Source organism: Engraulis encrasicolus, chromosome 22, assembly GCF_034702125.1.
Source record: "Engraulis encrasicolus isolate BLACKSEA-1 chromosome 22, IST_EnEncr_1.0, whole genome shotgun sequence".
NCBI lineage: Eukaryota > Metazoa > Chordata > Actinopteri > Clupeiformes > Engraulidae > Engraulis > Engraulis encrasicolus.
Genome location: NC_085878.1, coordinates 23,136,002 through 23,155,409, shown reverse-complemented (window position 1 = coordinate 23,155,409; position 19,408 = coordinate 23,136,002). Strand labels below are relative to the sequence as shown.

The 19,408-nt window shown below is 44.5% G+C and overlaps 1 long non-coding RNA gene across 1 annotated transcript in view; it reads right to left on the bottom strand.

Moving 5' to 3' along the window:
* Positions 1–1,791: 1,791 nt before the first annotated feature.
* LOC134438413 (uncharacterized) overlaps positions 1,792–19,408 on the bottom strand; it is a 48,092-nt gene continuing 30,475 nt past the window's right edge. Inside the window, exons 2-3 of the long non-coding RNA XR_010032576.1 lie at positions 7,409–7,536; positions 1,792–1,838 (exon numbers count right to left, since the gene is read on the bottom strand). This is a non-coding gene — a long non-coding RNA (uncharacterized LOC134438413). The remainder of the gene's footprint in view (positions 1,839–7,408; positions 7,537–19,408) is intronic.

The following is a 19,408-nucleotide window of genomic DNA, read 5'->3' as shown; positions in this document are numbered from 1 at the left end:
CCCATCAATACTGCTGATGTGGCCATGGGCTGTATTAACTGACAGATGCTACCAGTACTGAAACCCATGACTTAATGGGTCTGTCAGACAGTGTGTGCCATCCCGTGAGCTCATCTCATCTAATCTCACCTCAAAAATGTATATATATATATATATACTATATTAAAAGTTTCTTTTATATAAAAGAGTTTCTCCGCTGAAGACACATTGTTTTGTCATGAGCAATCAAAGCTGCATGTAAATTCCTCACTCTCATTCTTGACTAAAGTGGTCCTGCCAGTTAATTTGCAGAATTTATTTTAATCGTGGTGAAGCCCAGTGTTACCTAACAGAGGCTGCTGATGCACATGTCCAGTGAGTCCGTGCGGCAGCGAGTGCCATCCAAGACCTTGGGTGCCAGCTCCAGTACCAGACTCTGACCACATGCCTGGCACTTGAGGGCACAGGAGGACACCGGGTCGTTCCGGACGGGCACCCATTCATGGGTCTGACCCTGGTACCGGATGTCGTTGTGAGCCTAACACTGCTGAGATCTGAAGTCCCATTCTTTTGGGCAGTCCTGTGAGAGCAGAGATAGATAGATACACACAGGGAGGGAGAGAAAGGAAGAGAGAGAGAGACAGAGAGAGAGAAAGAGCGAGAGCGAGACAGAGAAAGAGAGAGAGACAGAGAGCCAGAGACAGAAATAGAATCAGATTTAGAGGAAGAAAGACAGTGAGAGAAAGAAACCAATACAAAGAGAGACAGAGAAATTTAGAGAGAAGAGAGGGTGAGAGAGAGACAGAGAGGGAGAGAGAGCAAGGGACAAGAAAAGGTGAGAGGCATTGCGAGAAAGAAAAAAACACAAATAAAGACAAAGAAATGGTGGGTCAGGCAAAGTTTGCAGTGATCCATCAGAATCCATCTCCCATCTCAAAGTAGCCATGAAAACCTCCCTGCCTACACAGATCTGGGGCCATATTACTAACTATCCGAAGACTTCGGCAGAACGGCTGCTACTCAAAGTCTTGGCCAAGCATCTAAATATCTCACAGATGGCAATCTCAATCAGCTGCTGCTTTGGCCCACTGCGCCGGAGGCCTTTCAACTCTTGCCTCTAATCAATGGGACAGTAATCAAGCTCCATGCTCACCACATGCCAGTTGAGAAAGCTTGAGTGTCCCTGATTGAGACAAGGCAAGAAATCCTGCATGATAGGCTAATTCATTATGACATATCTTCATCTCTGAGTCCATCATAGAGATTAAACAGAGATTGGCTTGACTCGAAAGCAAACTTCATCAATGCCAATTCAGTAACGGCAGGCTAGGTGGGTGGTTGGGCAGGGGGGGTCCTTGTGTCTCTGCCTTGCATAGCATCAAGAGAGTCCATCTCTTTGACTTGAATTGTGTTATAAATATTGTGCTGGGAAGCGTTCCCACACACTTTGATGGAAATCATGCTTGTTCTAGTACAATGAAACCAGACAAAACCACTTCAAATGATACAAAACACATCTCCCTTCCATTAAAATAGCAAAAGAGTGACAGCAGACCTCTTGCTCCTCAAAATAGGGCCCCGAGCAAATAAGGGTGACCAGATTTACAATAAGTTATGACATATTTCCCCTCTCTGTCCATTTATAGGACGGGCAAATGGTGCAGATTTGCCACATGGTAACCAGCAGCATTATAAAAATAGCCTTAAGAAAATGGCAGGCTGTTCCTCTCATCATGGCCTTCAATGTAGTAGAAAATGAGAGTCAACTAGTACAACAAAAACCCAGACATTTCAGGGAATCTGATCAATGTCTTGCTGGACGTGCGGTACTGGATATTTCTGCCTATTTCTGCCGGTTTCTGTAATAAAGGACAAGACAAAAGATTGTCAGTTCGCAAAAAGTCCACAACAGTCTGTCTTCAGTGCCCTATATGCTAAGTTCAAATGCTCTTAGGACTTTATCCTTTTGGATCTATTTAGGGCAATTGGTCACATTTTCACCCACCTGTGCATTAGAGAAAGCTTTGCAGCACACATGCGTACATACAGTGAGGCCAACCAGACATTGACCCAGCGCAGTGTGCCGCATGCCTGCAGCGTTATCTGGGAAGCAGTGTTGGCTTAGGTGGCTTGTTCAATGTAATGGCACCTCAGCCATGCTCCACTGGTCAGAGACAGGGAAACCCTTTTTAGTACCAAGGCCATACCTTTAACTAGTAGACCACAGCTGTTATTGGTTATTCCACTTGTTTTTCAGGTTAACAAAGGCTTTTGATCGTTATATGCACCTATATACGAACCTACAGGTATGCTCCATCAGATCCCTGACTTGTTTCCCCCTTCTTCTTTTTTTTCAAACCACTTTAACAGACTGGTCTGCATGTTTTCTGCCATATTCAGTCACAGAGAAAGGGACAGCAAATAGCCCTTGTCAGCAATCAGAAAACACACATGCACGCACACACACACACACACACACACACACACACACACACACACACACACACACAAAGGACTGGAGTAGATACCTTTGCCATGGGATGCTTAACTTTGTGTTGTGCTTCCAATACATCCCTTTGAGCACTCAAACGCCAGGGTATGTTGGCAACCCCAACACTACCACAACATGGTAATCATTCAGGAAACCATTCAGAAGAGAAAATGCAAGAAATACTTCCCAACAAATGAGCCAATGAATAGTTTCAAAATCCATAAATCATTCGACAACGTACGAGGAGACACCATCACACAGCTTAAAGAAAACTATGATTTCAGGGGTCTTGGTAAATGTCTTTATACTTTGGGTTCTGTTTTTCATCTCTTGGGGTTTCTCAGTTGTGTGGATATATCATAAAACCGACAGCTGCCCTCTCCCCAAGGGTGCCTCAAACATGAAGCAAATACGTTTTGCAAGGACATAATATTATTGTATCTCATTCCTCCTATGGGGACGTGCAACCGTGTTGTGCAACTATGGCCACTGTCCAGCGTGCGTTTTATGGACAAATGGCTCGGTTCTCGAGACCAACTTTGACAGATATATTGATCTCTTTTTTTCTTTAGGTTACTGGAACTGAGGTGTGTGTGTGTGTGTGTGTGTGTGTGTGTGTGTGTGTGTGTGTGTGTGTGTGTGTGTGTGTGTGTGTGTGTGTGTGTGTGTGTGTGTGTGTGTGTGTGTGTGTGTGTGTGTGTGTGTGTGTGTGTGTGTGTGATGCTGAGAGAGAGAGAGAGAGTGAGAGAGAGAGAGAGAGAGAGAGAGAGAGAGAGAGAGAGAGAGAGAGAGAGAGAGAGAGAGAGAGAGATCTGTGTGTATTTGTTTTCGTGTGTTCATGTACTGTATGGATTAAGTGGGGGTGGTGGGAGTTTAACACTTTAACCCATTGATGCCTGATGTTGCGTTGCGCAACATTGGCCCTGGCGCCTGGAGCTGCATTAAGCAACATTCAGGCTCATGAGATTTGAGATCACTTTATTAAAAATATGTTTGTTCGAGATGAATTAACACATTCTAATGACAGATGAGGGTCTTAGTGTTTAAATGCAACTTAGTGCATGTTTTTATGTGCTTCAGAAGTTGTGTGTGTGTGTGTGTGTGTGTGTGTGTGTGTGTGTGTGTGTGTGTGTGTGTGTGTGTGTGTGTGTGTGTGTGTGTGTGTGTGTGTGTGTGTGTGTGTGTGTGTGTGTGTGTGTGTGAGAGAGAGAGAGAGAGAGAGGGGGAGAGAGAGAGAGGGGGGGGGGAGAGAGAGAGAGAGAGAGAGAGAGAGAGAGAGAGAGAGAGAGAGAGAGAGAGAGAGAGAATATCTGTGTGTATTTGTTTTTGTGTGTGTTCATGTACTGTATGGAGTAAGTGGAGGGTGGTGGGAGTTTAGCAAAGTCTAAGCTGCTGCTGAGGGGGAGATGGTGAGGAGTCGAAACCAAATCAGACGGAGCACTGGGCACTCTGATCCAAGAGCAACACCAAGGCAAAGGCATACCATGAGTTCCCCCTTCCTCTGTCGACGGGCCTGCATTCATATCTATCTACACTAATTTTCTCATGGGCAGCATTGAAAGGCCTTTTAGTGTATTGCAAATTACAAATTGCAAATTATAGACTATTATAAGCTTTATTATAAGCTTTATAAGCTGAGGGCAGCTTTTCTTCAAAAGGGCTCAGGCATTCAGCACCCTTTTTTGCAGGTGCCTTAGGTGTCAATGGGTTAAGCTGTCACAAGGGTGCCATAAGTGTTAGATACCAAGTAGGAAAGGCAGAATTTAACGATGACAACTTGTTTTAAACTTTTATGTTTTTTATACGGCACATTTTTTGGATGTTTTTTATTATTGCAATCAAATCCCAATACAAAGCATATACTGTATGATATCGTAAACCATACTCAATATATATTACATGCTGCTGAAATTGTGACCTTTTTTGGAAGTACAGACCATTACCTCTTCACAAACTTACAATGCAGCTCACGGTTTGTAGTCTTTCAGCAATGCACACTGTACTATGTCCTATCTAATGTGATTCTAACTGTGCAAAGGAAATATTGCGAAGTGAGCTTGCGAGCTGCCTTGCTCAGGCACATCTGCATCTGGTAAGGAAACCTGAGAACCCCGCTGAACAAATGTCTTCATGCACAGGAAACTTTCAATTGCAAAACAATGAGTCCAATTTGACAAAGCAGAGCCATAAAGACGCTCATAATGAGATTCCAAATGGAGCATGTGGGCAGTGCCATGCACACACATAATAGCTGCAGCCCCTCCCTGCATTTTATCAGCTGATGCATAAAGCATGTTATTTTCAGCAGAGGAAAAGGCCATAAAAAGACCTGCCAAGGAAGTCCATGCCAACACAATACAGGGCATGTGACAGAACATCTGCAAGGCACTGGCAGAATGGAGCTGCATTTGAGAACAGTGGAGGAGGTGGTGGTGGTGGTGGTGTGTGTGTAGGGGGGGTAGTAGACAGTGAACAGACATGTTGATCCTGCCACACGACAGTACACAAATAGAACTGTTGTTATAGCCTGCCGACGCCATCCTTTGTACTTCCACCCAAAGATTTTGGCTCAATACATAGGTTCTGTCAATCAGCAAACAGTTGAGATTGGTGACGCAGAACTCCACCACGGAGTCCGTTGCTGATTGGTTAAGGTAACACGATTCACACTTTTGTCTTGTTCTTTGTATGCTTCGGCAACACTGTATCGTTACAGTTATGCTAAAGCACAATTTGAATGTTCATTTGAATTCGGAACACCAATGAATTTAAATTGCAGAGTAAAGTCAGACCATCTCTCACCCTCCATGGAAACGGATTCCTCTTAGCTTGGTCCAGACTGTCTGATGGAGTCAACTGTCGGCTTTCGCCCAGGCTACTGTTGTTATATCAGAAGAAGGTTTCAGGACACAGTCCTGACCACATCAGCTCTGAGTTCAGTTCTGAACTAATTAGCCTGAAGAATTAAGTTGCCCTTCCATGCACATGAAATCACTAATAGTTTGAGTCACTACAAACAACCTTGTTATGACATTACAGAGCGACTTACTGTAAGTAACATAAATTTGTCATTTTGGTAATGACAAGCCTATAATACAGGCTCTGCATGAAGGGTCTAACCACTTAGCGCAGAGCATATGTTATAACCTCACTGCCACCAAAATTGTAATGGCTCTCTGTACTGTCATAGCCATGTTGTTATGATGCAGTTGAATATTTTCAGCATATAGTGAATAGGCCCATCTGCAGTAAGAGGCTACCATCCCTGCGATCCATTTGGGAAACGCACCCTCTGATCAAAGTGTAGGATTGTTCAGCAGATGATCTGGTCTTCTGCCACATCCTTCAAGATTTCAGAGGAAGAGCTCCAGACTGTGTGGGATGCTAGTTTGACCTTGGTTGACCTTGGGATTCCTTTCTGTTTTAATTTTCCTCTCAGCCTCACTGTCCTCGTTGTGAACTATGGGATTCCTTAACAAGGTGTGTCTGAAATACGATGCTGTCCCAACACCACATGCACAACACCAGTTCGTTTCCTGCCTTTTGCTAACCAATCAGCGTTTAGGAACCTTAAAAATCATATTAGATTTCCTCAGATAACATAAAAAACCCTATTTTAATTTTTTTAAGAACTTTTCTACAAATCACCATGAGAGTCAAAAATATAGTAAAAACAATTACACTGCAGTCAACAGCACCCTGGGGAATAGTAAGAAAGGGTGCATGACCTTTCTGTTTCATGACTTGACGGTAATGGACTGGTCAAATGCCTCCTTCCCAATGGTGGGTTTGATATAAAATCGAGAAGTGCATCTCCATACGGGAGTGACTGCCAGAAATATTAAAACATTATGAGACAAAGTGAGTGATGACAGAGAGATGGATTTCTGAGTGCATCTGAATATCTCCACATATGACCACTGGCAGCCTCAGCATGGGGAACAGTATCAATCAAATGGAAGGACGAAATAACATCTGTTTTTACAACAGATGGATTTTGGTTACACAACAAAAGATTTTTGAGTTATAACCTCTCATATGAATACAAAATATACATATATTTAAAAAATAGGGGGGGGGGGAATCAATATTCATCTGCTATTGGACAACAAAGATAACAGTAAAAGTGGTGGAAAAAAGAAAAGATTTGTGTGTGTTGCAGTAGTAATTCATAAAGATGGCATTCTATTTCATGTTCAATTGATTGCGTTTTGGGGAGGAAACAACAATTTCTGAACAGTTTCAGCTCTTGCTGTGCTATTGGATTTCTGTCAAAAGTGTCACATCATTGCTTTCACGGCAGTTAGAGTATTCTGGAATCTACTTCTCTGTATCGTCTTTAAACAAAAAAGTGTTGTTTTTGTTATCAATTACTGTTTTCGTTGGCAATTCACTCTTTGCTTATATATATGATGGACACTGAAGAAATTACAGGTTTAAACACTCAATACTCAAAAGTTGTTTATACTGTACATAACCGATGCATAAAAAATGTTTTTCACAGCTTGAGTTCGGCTGAAGTTTAAGGACACATCTGCATGGCTGAGTGGAACATTTGAGTGTTTCAGTGTTTGTGCACAAAAGTGTGTGGGTGCCAAGATGAAAAAACAGAAGACAAAGAAAAGACAAAGACAGTGTGTGTATGTGCATGCACATGTGTGTCTATGTCTCAGTGTTTGTGTGTGTTCTTGCTTACGTTCATACAGCATATGCGTGTGCGTGTGTGTGCGTGTGTGTGTGTGCGTGTGTGTGTGTGTGTGCGTGTGTGTGTGTGTGTGTGTGTGTGTGTGTGTGTGTGTGTGTGTGTGTGTGTGTGTGTGTGTGTGTGTGTGTGTGTGTGTGTGTGTGTGTGTGTGTGTGTGTGTGTGTGTGTGTGTGTGTGTGTGTGTGTGTGTGCGTGCCTATGTACTGTATGTGTTTGATGAGATGTGACCTGACCTTCCGTTCAGACATCTGCGTAGTGAGTAGGAAGCTCCTCCCCCACAGGTGCGTGAGCACTCGCTCCAGGTGCCCCACGCATCCCAGCCTGCATCCCTGTCCTCGTCCGACCGCGTGGTCCTGGAGGCCTGGAGGAGAACACACACAGACACACACACACACACACACACACACACGCACACACACACACACACACACACACACACACACACACACACACACACACACACAGAGGGAGAGAGAGAGAGAGAGAGAGAGAGAGAGAGAGAGAGAGAGAGAGAGAGAGAGAGAGAGAGAGAGAGAGAGAGAGAGAGAGAGAGAGAGAGAGAGAGAGAGAGAGAGAGAGAGAGAGAGAGAGAGAGAGAGACAGAGAAGAGAAACCATGAAGGGAACAATGTGGTCTTTATGAAGGCTGCAGGGATATAGAGAACCAAGGAGCATCCTCATCGATATCGTCATCATCATCATCATCATCATCATCATCATCATCATCATCATCATCATCATTATTCTCCTCATCATCCTTATCATGAGTGAGAGAGCCAAGGAGAGCTCCCTGGAGAAAAGGGTGCTCCACCAGGACCGATGGCCAGTAATGATATGATGTAGGAGCTCAAGCATGTGGTAAATTATGTTAATGTAAAGCAATGCAAAGTGGTTTTAATTTTTGGACACCCTATAGGTTGGAAGAAGAATTGCACTTCAGAGGGAACTTGAGAGGCAGCCCACTCTACAAAACACATCATGTGGTAAAAGCTCATGGAGTGTGGCAAAGCAGAGGCGTATAATTTCACCCTGTTAACTTAACACTGAAGATGATTTCATTTTTGAGGTTAAAGAAGTCCTCAGTGTTGCTTTTAAGTACAATGTGTACCCTCAAATAAACTAATAAGCACATCAAAATATACAAAAACACCCCTCTATTGAATATCAGTGGTTGAGCTTGAGGTTTCTCTGTACAGTGGGATTCTGTGCAATATTTGGAAATTCTATTTGAAGTGTACCAGGCACAATCATTTTATAAAAATGCGATACACTCTTGGATGTTTATTTTCATGTAACAGCGCAAAGGTTTGATACTGTAAGTTAAAAAAAATGTGTGCATATGCATGAATATCAAAAGTAATGTTTAGCTTGCTATGATCTGTTTCACAACTAAAAATAATTTGGTATGCTGCATTTAGGAGATTTGTATGTGTTGGCAGGACTCCTTGCATTTAATGGTGACATATTTTCTTTCAGCACAGAGGGGGATTCCACATTATGTGGTAATGAAAATACACATCGAGGCGGCGCAAATGCTTCCTTTATAAATCCTTTAAACATAGAGAAAGATTATATTCCAACCTCAGGGAGAAGGCTAAACATCATTCACATTAGTACTACAGAAACCTTCTTTTGAAGACTTGTTGTGATAAGCTATTGATTGCTTTGGTCTGCCTTCCTGATTTTAATTCACAACATATCTGATCTTTTGACAGGCCAGATTCAGTGCTGAGGGACTACAGTATGGGAGAAACAACGCTACAGAAGATGTGGACCCTATTATTCACCTTTCAGTCATACAGTATGAGGATATGAGTTTCTGGATGGCAATCAGGCGTTTGTTTCTGTGAGCAGGGCGAGTAATAACAGTCACTTTTTGGAGCTGGTCGAAGTGGCAGCTGAGAACAGCTCCAGCCTGTATGTGATCCGCATCCGCCACATAATCTGGCAGAGCACGCTGCATCCTCGGTATGAGAAACGGGCCTTTTCCCAAAGAATACTGGCAGCAACAGACAATATTTATCATCAAATATTTTGGCTCGAGCTTGTGACAAGTTGGAAAATGTGATCCAATTGTGAGACCATACAGACACACACACACACCACTGCTCTATCCCCTCATACGCTCCTCCTCAAAACTGAGCTTGAGCTTCAGGGTGTAAGACCAATCAGGCTGCCCACACTATGTATTGGATTGTCAAAAAAGGAAAGAAAAGCAAAATCACAGTTCATCAAGTCAATGAGGCAAGGCTCCCTATGCGATGGATGGACACAAGTGAGTTAATGTAGCCATCAGCCAGCTCGCCTAGTCAGAGCAGAGCCTGGAGTGAGAGAGAGACTAGAAACCCCATCCATTCAATTCTCACACCTACGCTACAGTACGCTCCTGCAGAAGTTGCCTGCACAGCAAGTGATGACAAGGGGAGGATGGTGTGGTTCAGAGAGGCCCCAGGCCCATCCATTATGCAGACGCAGGGCTGGACTGGGGGAGAGATAGGGCCCAGGCACTTTTGGTTTAAAGGGGCCCCTCATAATTAGCGGCGCAGAACTGACTCACCGGTGGACCTCGCGGGCCCCTATTTTCAGAAGTATGAAAAAATATATACGTATATATTTTTTTGTACAATTCTGAAAATAAGGGCCAACGAGGGTGCAGGGCCCATTGGGAAATGCCCACTATGCCAGATGGCCAGTCCAGCCCTGTGCAGACGTGTGCAGCACACCATCATTTACTGAATACTGCTGGAGGAAGAAGAAGTGGAGAGACATGGCGGAAAGAAAAACGGAAGAGAAAGGAAGAGAACGTTGAGGAAAGCAGGAGAGAAGAGAGCTGGAACGGATCAGAGGGGAAGAGAGTAGGGAACAGAAGGTGAGATATGGTGGGAAGAAAAATGGAAAAAGAAATGAAGGGGTCAGAAAGGAGAGGTGGAGTAGAGCAGAAAAAGGAGAAGAGGTTGAGTTGAGCAGCAGGACAAAAAGGGGACAAAGACGAAAAAGAATGGAGCTATAAGAGAAGGACAGAGGAGAAAGGAAAAGAGGTGAGAGAAAACGAGGGGAAGAGAGGTGAAGAAGAAGAAGAAGAAGAGGTGAGAATGGAAAAGAAAGGAAGTTTAGAGGAGCAGAAAGGAAGAGACGTGAGGGACGCCCGGGGTGAATAAAAATGCCTCTTGGGTTGGAAGAGCAGCTCTACAGGTGAAGGTCTACCAGCTAATTGGAACCTCCACTGTGGCTAGATAGCAGCAGCACATGGATCAGGAATACCAATCAAACACAGATATGAATCACTATACTGTTCAAACCACTTACAGAGAGAGAGAGAGAGAGAGAGAGAGAGAGAGAGAGAGAGAGAGAGAGAGAGAGAGAGAGAGAGAGAGAGAGAGAGAGAGAGAGAGAGAGAGAGAGAGGCAGAGAGACAGAGAGACAGAGATTTGATGGACAAGGAAGAAATGGGGGAATGTGTGGAGAAAAGGGTCAAGGAGGGTTTTGTTCAGAGAGTTTGGTAGGAGGACAGAACAGGAGGTTAGGAGGGAGGGATACACCAAAGGGATTGGGGAAGAAGGTCGGAAGAGAAGGAGAAAGGGAGAGAAGAAGAGATGGAAAGGGGGAGTAAGGAAAGAGAGAGGGGGAGAGGAGAGAGGTAGCAGGAGGGGTGTTCTCTCATCCACTTTGCAACTCAAAAGAGAGAAAGAGTGTTTGGTGAAAATAGAGAGAAAAAGGGAGAAAGAGAGGAGAGAGGAGGGGAGAAACGGGGAGTGGGGGCAGAGGGAGGGGGTGTTCTCTCAGCCACTTTGCTGCTGGCTCACTCCTGAGGCCTTGGCAAGGGCTTTATCTTCCCCCAGTTCTGCGTATCTTTGAGTAGAACAGCCAGGCATGAAAAAAACGTGGCCTTTTTTCTGGCGGCAGCTCACCAAAAATAGGAAAGTTAGCCCCCACTCCAAGGTGTGATGTCAGCAGGCTCTGAGATGGCAGCAAGTACAAAATCGAATGCTAGCAGCAAAGAGTTCTAATATTACAGAGAAAGGGGAGAAGGGGAACATGGCACAGCCCTGGAAATGAAGGAATGAAGTGGACAAACAGACACGAGGAAAGAAATAAAAAGAAAATGTGCAAAAAGGGAATGGGTAAATTGAAAGTCTGTCTGTCTGTCTGTCTGTCTGTCTGTCTGTCTGTCTGTCTGTCTGTCTGTCTGTCTGTCTGTCTGTCTGTCTGTCTGTCTGTCTGTCTGTCTGTCTGTCTGTCTGTGTAAGCCTCTGAATGGAAATCAATTTACTTTCAATTGCGAAGCCTGCTTTTCCTGGATGGTGGAGGGGGCTCCACTGGACTGAGGCATTTCTTGCGGCATGATCCAAATTGCTTGCAGAGGAAAAACATTAATTCCTCTGACAACATTATTTATGCTTGGTCACCACCAACATTAACATTAGCTCGGCTTCCCTTCTCTCCTCTCCCTCCGTTCTCTCTGGATTCCATTTAATGCGGTAGGGTCAGGAGCCTTTGGAATCCTCTGACCTTGGGCAGGATGGATGTTGCAGCCTGATCTCACAGAATTCTGTGAAATGAATAGGGGTGTATCGATATATCACGATATAATCTGACGTGACGATTGAATCAAATTGCATCGTATCGTGGGGCATTCTTAAATATCGAAAATATCAAATAAAATATCTAAAATATCAAAAATCTTAAACATCGCTGGCCAATGCCTTAGCTCCATAACATAATAGAAGTGGAAAAGTAATTAATTCAAAGTAAGTAAAAAAGTCAAATTCAATCATATTGTATCGTATCGTGGGGCATTCTTAAGAAAGCACTTCCGTGGGCCCACAAAAGAAAGCACTTCCGTGACCTCATCACGGAATTATGGCAAAACCCATGCCACAGATTTTGTGTCACAATGGTCCATGTTCATTTCACAGAATTCTGTGAGATCATGTTGAGTGAGGGAATGCTGCTCTACTAGCAGGGAAGAAATAAAAGACACAACTCCCCAATCTTCTCTCTGTACTGCTATTACATGGATTGTTGAACCAGTGGATACATTGAATTGTTGAACCAGTACAGAGAGCCAGGGTGGGTCTTCCCCAAACCAAACAATGATAAACAAAAATCAAAACTTCTTGTCAGGTGGTATTATCCGAGTTTTGCTTCTGCCTTGATAAAGATATCCGGCTCCTCTCCATATGTCCTCCCTAAAATTAGCTGAGTGTGGCACTCAATAACTACTGTACCATACCGGGAACAGACCATAACTCTTGTGACAGAATCATCACAATCAATCGAAAGGACAACGTCAGTCACCTCATCCAATCATGGTACAATCATGTGTCACAGGGGAGAGGGAGGGGAGGAGGAGGAAGGCAAGGAAGAGGAGGAGGACTGAGGAGGACAAGAAGGAGGAGGTGAAGTAGGTGCAGGGGGGGGGGTGGGTGTCAGAAGTATGAGAGAGTCGATGGATGGTGTTAGGTAGTCCATACTACAGTACCTAGCCATTCCCACAAAAGATTACACACACTCTTATTCTGTTACAGGGGAAAGGAAGGGGGAAGAGGCGGAGGAGGAGAAAGAGGGGGAGGAGGAGGTGCATTGGGGACCAGCCAGTGGAAGAGTAGGTGGGTAAGTGTGCATCAGAAAAACAATAGAGTGGGCTAGCAAGCAAGCGTTGATGGATGGGGGTTGTGGGACACGGTTACACTCCTGAGGTATGGGTTGGATTGGGGGAAGCTGGGTTGAGCGTTTCAGGCAAAACAAGGTCTCTTGCATCACCTCTTTGTTCTGATTTTCCTGGAGGCCCATCCAGATAAAATGCAATTGGGACTCACTCATTCGCCGCTCTGTAATCTCTGTAGTCTAGCTACAATTAAATTTACATGACACCATAATTGCTGAAAGGAATGCTATCGTTGCAGCCAGAAGTGTCAGACAGTATTTGCGATTTTGAATGTGTCAGCCACTCCAGCCAGTGTGCTATGTCCTCTTGCGTGTCAATGTTTCCTTGCAAATAGAAGGCTATCATTTGTTTAACATGCAAGCTTAAGCATGTTTGTGTGTGTGTGTGTGTGTGTGTGTGTGTGTGTGTGTGTGTGTGTGTGTGTGTGTGTGTGCGAGAGAGAGACAGAGAGACAAAGACAGGGAGGGAGAGAGGAGCTTGAGGCTGTCTGGATTTGCTGTGTGTGTTTGTGTGCGTGCGAGCGTGCGTGCGTGTGTCCGAACGAGGTGTGAGTGCATTTCTGCTTCTTAATTCCATAAGTTGGAAGGCCCTCAGGGAAATCTGACACTCGGCGCTGCGGCCTGCTAGTTATAAAAGCCTGTTAATACCTGCCAATGAAAACAGGCCTGCAGTGGTGGACAGTGCTATGATTTCGCCTGGTTAGCCTCTCGTTCTCGACAGCGGATGCACGGGGAGTTGACGAACGCCATGGGTGCATCCCAATATGTGACCTTGCCTCCTCCACTTGCCTCCTCCACTTGCTTCTCGTCATGATGACATCACTGACAACAGCATTATATTTCAATATCTTGCAAAAGCTCAATTGTAAAGTCTTTTTCTCATTTGCAATTGGAATGGTGAATGAAAAACAGTCCCTCAAAAGTTGTTGTGGCGAGGCTGACAGCTGGGAAACTTTATAGTTTTCTCCACAGAGGAGGGGCCAGGAGGCGGGACGAGGAGACAAGCACAAGTGGAGGAGGCAAGGACACATATTGGGATGCACCCCATGTCTCCCCTGCCGGGTGGAGCCACTTCCAGGCTCCAGACTACAGACTGGCCTGGTCTGGTGTACAGTCCACTCAGTTCCACTTCACAGCGTGACGGACCACATCTACCATCCACCAGGAGGTGTCAATGCTGGGTTCAGAGAGAGGAGAGGGCATAGAGGTAGAACATTAGACTAGAGGTGACCCCGCCCTCCTTTTTACGGCAATCTGTAGCGGCCATTATCTGTAGGTAGACCAGAGAAATGGAAATGAATGAAGAAGGAGGCTCACCTCGGTCAAAAAATGGATTAATAATGTGAAAATGTCCACCAACACACTATACAAGGACAATAGTCGAAGTATGTTGCTAACAGCAGGGCTGTAGTGGAGGGTAAACGCCGTTTACGCACCTCTGGAATTTAGGAAATAGCGTTTACCCACCTCTAAATAGCGTTTACCCACCTCTAAATAGCGTTTACGCAGCCCTTAATGGCAATTACGCACGTCAAAGTTCCCTGCGCATTGTGATCTGCCGTTGGAATAATCCAAAATAAATGTGGTGTCATTTAAAAAATATTGTTGAACATAGGCCTATTTAACGCTTTAGTAGGAATCATTTTCATCCACTCCAGGTTTCTCTCTACCGTTCGCAAATTAGTCACGCCCTTCTCATCAAATCTAGCCACTTCGCACCGTTTGTCCGAAAGAAGTAGGGGACAAGCCAGAGTTCCCCATGTTTACAAGCGAAAGCGCATCTGCCCGCCGGTTCTACGGACGGCAATGCCGATAGAAACGCAAATGCACGTTCGCGGTGGAGTTGGGGAAAAAATCCCGCGTGTGAAGCCAGGTATGAAAGTAACCTAACACAGGAGTAAGCCTAGTAACACCACCAAATCCATCATTTAGGGAGGTACAAGTTTTGTTACACCTTGTCACAAGACTTAGCCTAAAAATTCTTTCATGATCTGACATGTCCACGTTATTTGCAAAAGCAATTTCTCAGAGCTAGAAGGACTCATTCCTGAGTTAAGAAATTATAAGCTTCTTCTTCCTCATCTTCTTCTTCTGTCTATTTCCTTTGCAGTTATTGATAACGCTGTATGGGTTATCTTATTAATGGTAGGTAAAACTCCAGTTCCTCTCTTAATGGCTGCAGTGCCCATTGCTAATCTATGAGCAGCACCATGCCACTGCAAGTAGGCCCTAGCCTAGCTAAGTAGGCCCAATGGATGATGGTGGAGGGGTAAATTGTGAGGTGTCTTATAAACGTGTAAGCCTAAAGTGTTGCCTAATAGCACTTCATTATCAATTCAGTTGAAAACCACAAATGTTGTGTTTTTTACATTTAGTTTCCAATGTTATAGCCTAATGCCATTCATCTTTGTGGGGAATGGCTGAGATGGGCCTACGTGATGGTGAATCTATTTTTAAAAACCTAATGCAGAAAGTGGAATAGGCCTATGAAATTGAGCTGCATTGTTATGCTGTTGAGCTACTCCAATATAGGTGTTAGGGCCACTATCTAGGATTGTAGCAAAGGCACACTCTGCATCATATGATCACACAAATTATGTGATAGGCCTATAGGCCTAACTGAAGAGATTTTAATTGTCATTTATAGTAGACAAATGAATGTGCATGCCAAAAGTTCTAGTGGCTTTTAAACAAATAACCATTTTGGATGAGTTGATACCGATAGGCCTACTTGCCTCATACCCATTTTCATACCTGTAGATACACAGATACACCGATGACCCCCGCGTCGCGTCACGGTCTGTCTGATCAAAAAAATCATAGTTTACCCACCTCTAATTTGACCACTACAGCCCTGGCTAAATTTATTCATAAAATATATAGTTAACATAAAATGTATAGTATAGTATATAGTGTTACGTCATATTCACACAGTTTTAGTCAATCTTTTGACAGGAGTGGGCGTGTTCTCCATTGACTTGCATTGACTGAAGGTGCCTACACTGCCTACGGAAGTTGGGAGGCACCATGTGCCATTTCCCAGTGCTGTCGTGAATTGCCGTGTCACCTAGTCTAATGTTCTACCTCTATGGGAGAGGGTTCAGATTGGCCTGGTCTGCTCTCCAGTCCATTCCAGACCACTTTAATCAAATAACGTGCCAAGCCACATCCACATCCACTATTTAAAAGGTGTCAATCGCTGGTTACGAAAGATACCGTTTACACTATATGTACATACTTCTTTTTCCAAAGCTCCAAATAGAAGTCCAGTTCCCTACAGCTATAGGCTACTCCTTTGACTAGGCTAAACTGAGTTGCTTAACTACTGGAACTTCCTGATTCCAGCTGGTTTGAAGATAGTGGGGTCACATTTAGGAGAATATCTTTTAATATTTAAAAGTGGGATTGACAATTCAGACATACAGTCTACAGGCCGTCTCCTCCTGGCTGTTCAAGCTCCTTAAACGTCACTTAATTTTAGTAGCAGAAATGCGGGGGCACTGTGTGTGTGTGTGTGTGTGTGTGTGTGTGTGTGTGTGTGTGTGTGTGTGTGTGTGTGTGTGTGTGTAAGTGTGTGTAAGTGTGTGTAAGTGTGTGTGTGTGTGTGTGTGTGTGCGTGCGTGCGTGCGTGCGTGCGCGCGCGCGTGTGTGTGTGTGTGCGTGCATGTGTGTGCGTGCGTGTATGTGTTTATTGTATGTGTGCTCACATTAATGTGCTCTGTCTGGGTTTGATTCATAAGGCTGTCTGGCCATGCTGTATGGGCTCATTACAGGTCATTAAGCGCGTTCCCTGCATGATTGCAACCGAGCCGAACTGGCACTACGTCGCATCCTCTCTTAAGCCAGGTCAGGGACCGTCTCAATAGTTTTCTTTTTTTGGTTCATTTTTGGTGCTTTTACAGCATTATTATTCAGATAGGTCAATAAGATATACAGGAAAAGAGTGAGGAGAAAAACGGGGAAGAAATGGGAAACAATTAAGCCAGAATCAAACCTGGGTCCCCGGCATAATGCTACATTGCACTAGCACCAGACGCACATGAAAAAAAGTGTCTTAAATGTGATGTAATATAATACGCAAACACTCCCCTGCCTCCTATCCCTTCCTTGGACTGGTCAGGGACCGTCTGAAAAGTTCACAGACGACATCGCACTCACATACTGTACAAAAAGAATACTGTAAAAACTGAGTGAGAGTGCCACTAGTAGAACAAAGACGTGGTTGTGCCGGGTCGGGTTGTGCTGGCTCCTCAAATTAGCTGTGTAGTGATTAATTGAGGCGTGCCGGTGCCCGGTGTGTGGCAGCGACCAGAAGCAGAAGGGTTTGAAGCTCAAAGTAAATGTTAGGAAAAATGAGGCGTGCGCCTTTCAACACTGTGGCCTGATGCATACCATACAGTATACATGTACACACACGCACACGCACACACACACATTAAAAGGGGAACAGACGGGAAACTTTTTGGAACTAGGACTCCAAGGCCTTACGTCAACGCAAATTATCCCAACTATCCCAAACAACATCGAACTCAACCGAAGCTCAGGGCACAAATGTAGCTGATGTAGTGATAAAATCATGTGGCAAGTGCCGCGTCCAACACCCTTTCAGCGACTGACTGTGTCTCTCCCCTACTGAGGTACTGTAGAAACTTAAAGGAGAAGTTTTGGGTTCATATCACATCTTGTGTAGCCCCAGGGGAATGGACCAAAGCGACTACAGCGAGAAAATTTCATGCTTGCTGCACCAAGTTGTTCAATTGCGCCATTTTCAATAAAGCGTGGCCCAGCGGGCAAGCTTATAACCTTTTATATGAAGCTCATAACTGCATAAAAATGCTTTTGGATGTTTTGGCCGTGCTCTGTGTACCAATACAGCCCCATTGAGTGGCTAACCATTCCATTAGCTAGCGCAGTTCGATACATTTGGAGTTATCAGAAATGGAGCACCCACATCTCCAGGCTGCCGTCTTGCCACAGGCGTCCGCAAAATTGATATCCGAAGTGATACCTCATAGTAATCCATTTTATTTTTGTCCACCAAAGACGAGCCCCAGGAAACCTGGTAATGGCTCAACTGATGTGCCTAGGTGCGAGTAACCCACCTCCCCCAACTTTTCAGAGGCTATCTCAGAACTTTCTGATATTTTCTAGTTGTCTAGTTCGGTATTACTCACTCAGTACAAAAAATGCAACATGCATCAGAACAGGCACAACTTTTTGCAATGTCACACACTGTGATGAGTCATTTTTTACATTCTATTTCATGTCCTGGTTGTTCAGGGGACGACATTCAGCCACATCGAGCAAGAACTGGCTGCATACCCACAGTCAACCCCACAGTCAACTCCCAAGAAGGACAGACCCACAACTTTCAGATTAGTTCTGTCAAGTCCACAAACAACCCAACAGCAACCACGGACCAGACCATCTACTTCTGGCATATTGCACGACCTCCTTCGTGGAAGCAGGCAGTGAGTTGTCTCCAATGTTTCACACTATATTTTTTTAATCTATATGTGTGATACTGTAATGTCTTTCCATTGTACAATTTAAAATACTATATTTTGTCTATTGAATTAGCAGGTAGCCTCTGCATCTACATCCTCAGTCGACACCCATGCGATGACCAGTCAGCAAACATCTGAAGTAAGTCGAATATGGCATCTACATCTTTCTTCTTTAGTGTGTGTGTTTGTGTTCGACCGATGAAATAGTTTTTTGTTGTTGTTTTGTTGTCTATATCCATGATGCAAGACCACACTGTACAGTTGCAGATGATGTCCTATTGTCCTGACCTGAAAGTGTTTTTGAAATTTGCAGGACCTTGGTGCAGCAGCTGCTACTACTACTACCACTCCTCTAAATACTGTCAGCGAGGATGTATTACAAGTAAGTCCAATGTTTACACAGATGCTGCCAGGTTTCTTTGTGTAATATGAACTACATTGATACTATGGAATAATGTTATATATAATCACAATAATGATGGAATGTGTCCTATAGGGTGCCAATGAAGAGTCTCTGTTGGACCTGAGTACAGACTTTGGGGAAATGTCAGTACAGGAGGACCCACTAGACAGCAGTTATGCGCCATCCAGGGGAAACACTCAATCCAGCCAGGAGTCTTTGTCCGGTTCTGCCTCTGTCAGTGGGAATGGAAATGGCGGGTCTACAAGAAGATGGCTGGTGAACGAGACCAATCTACTCGAGCTATTTGCACTTTGCAGAGTTTGTGGTGCACCAATAGATGAAAGAAAAATAATCACAGAAGCAAGCCAAATCAGAGTGCAGTGGAGCTGCCTGAAGAATTGCTCCAGAGAATGGTCTTCTTACCCTAACATCAGAGGAATGGCTGAAAACAATCTCTGTACAAGTGCAGCCATCTTCTTCACCGGCACCACCCACGCCACTGTAAACGGAGCGGAGCAAGGCGTCGAACAGTCAGCCGGGTGGTGGAGCTAAAGAGAGAGAGAGGGCCATGCCATGCAAAAGACACGTGACTCAGAAAACCCACAATCCCCAGGAGGACCCATTAAAAGGCACTGGGGTTTTTGGTTAAAATCTGAG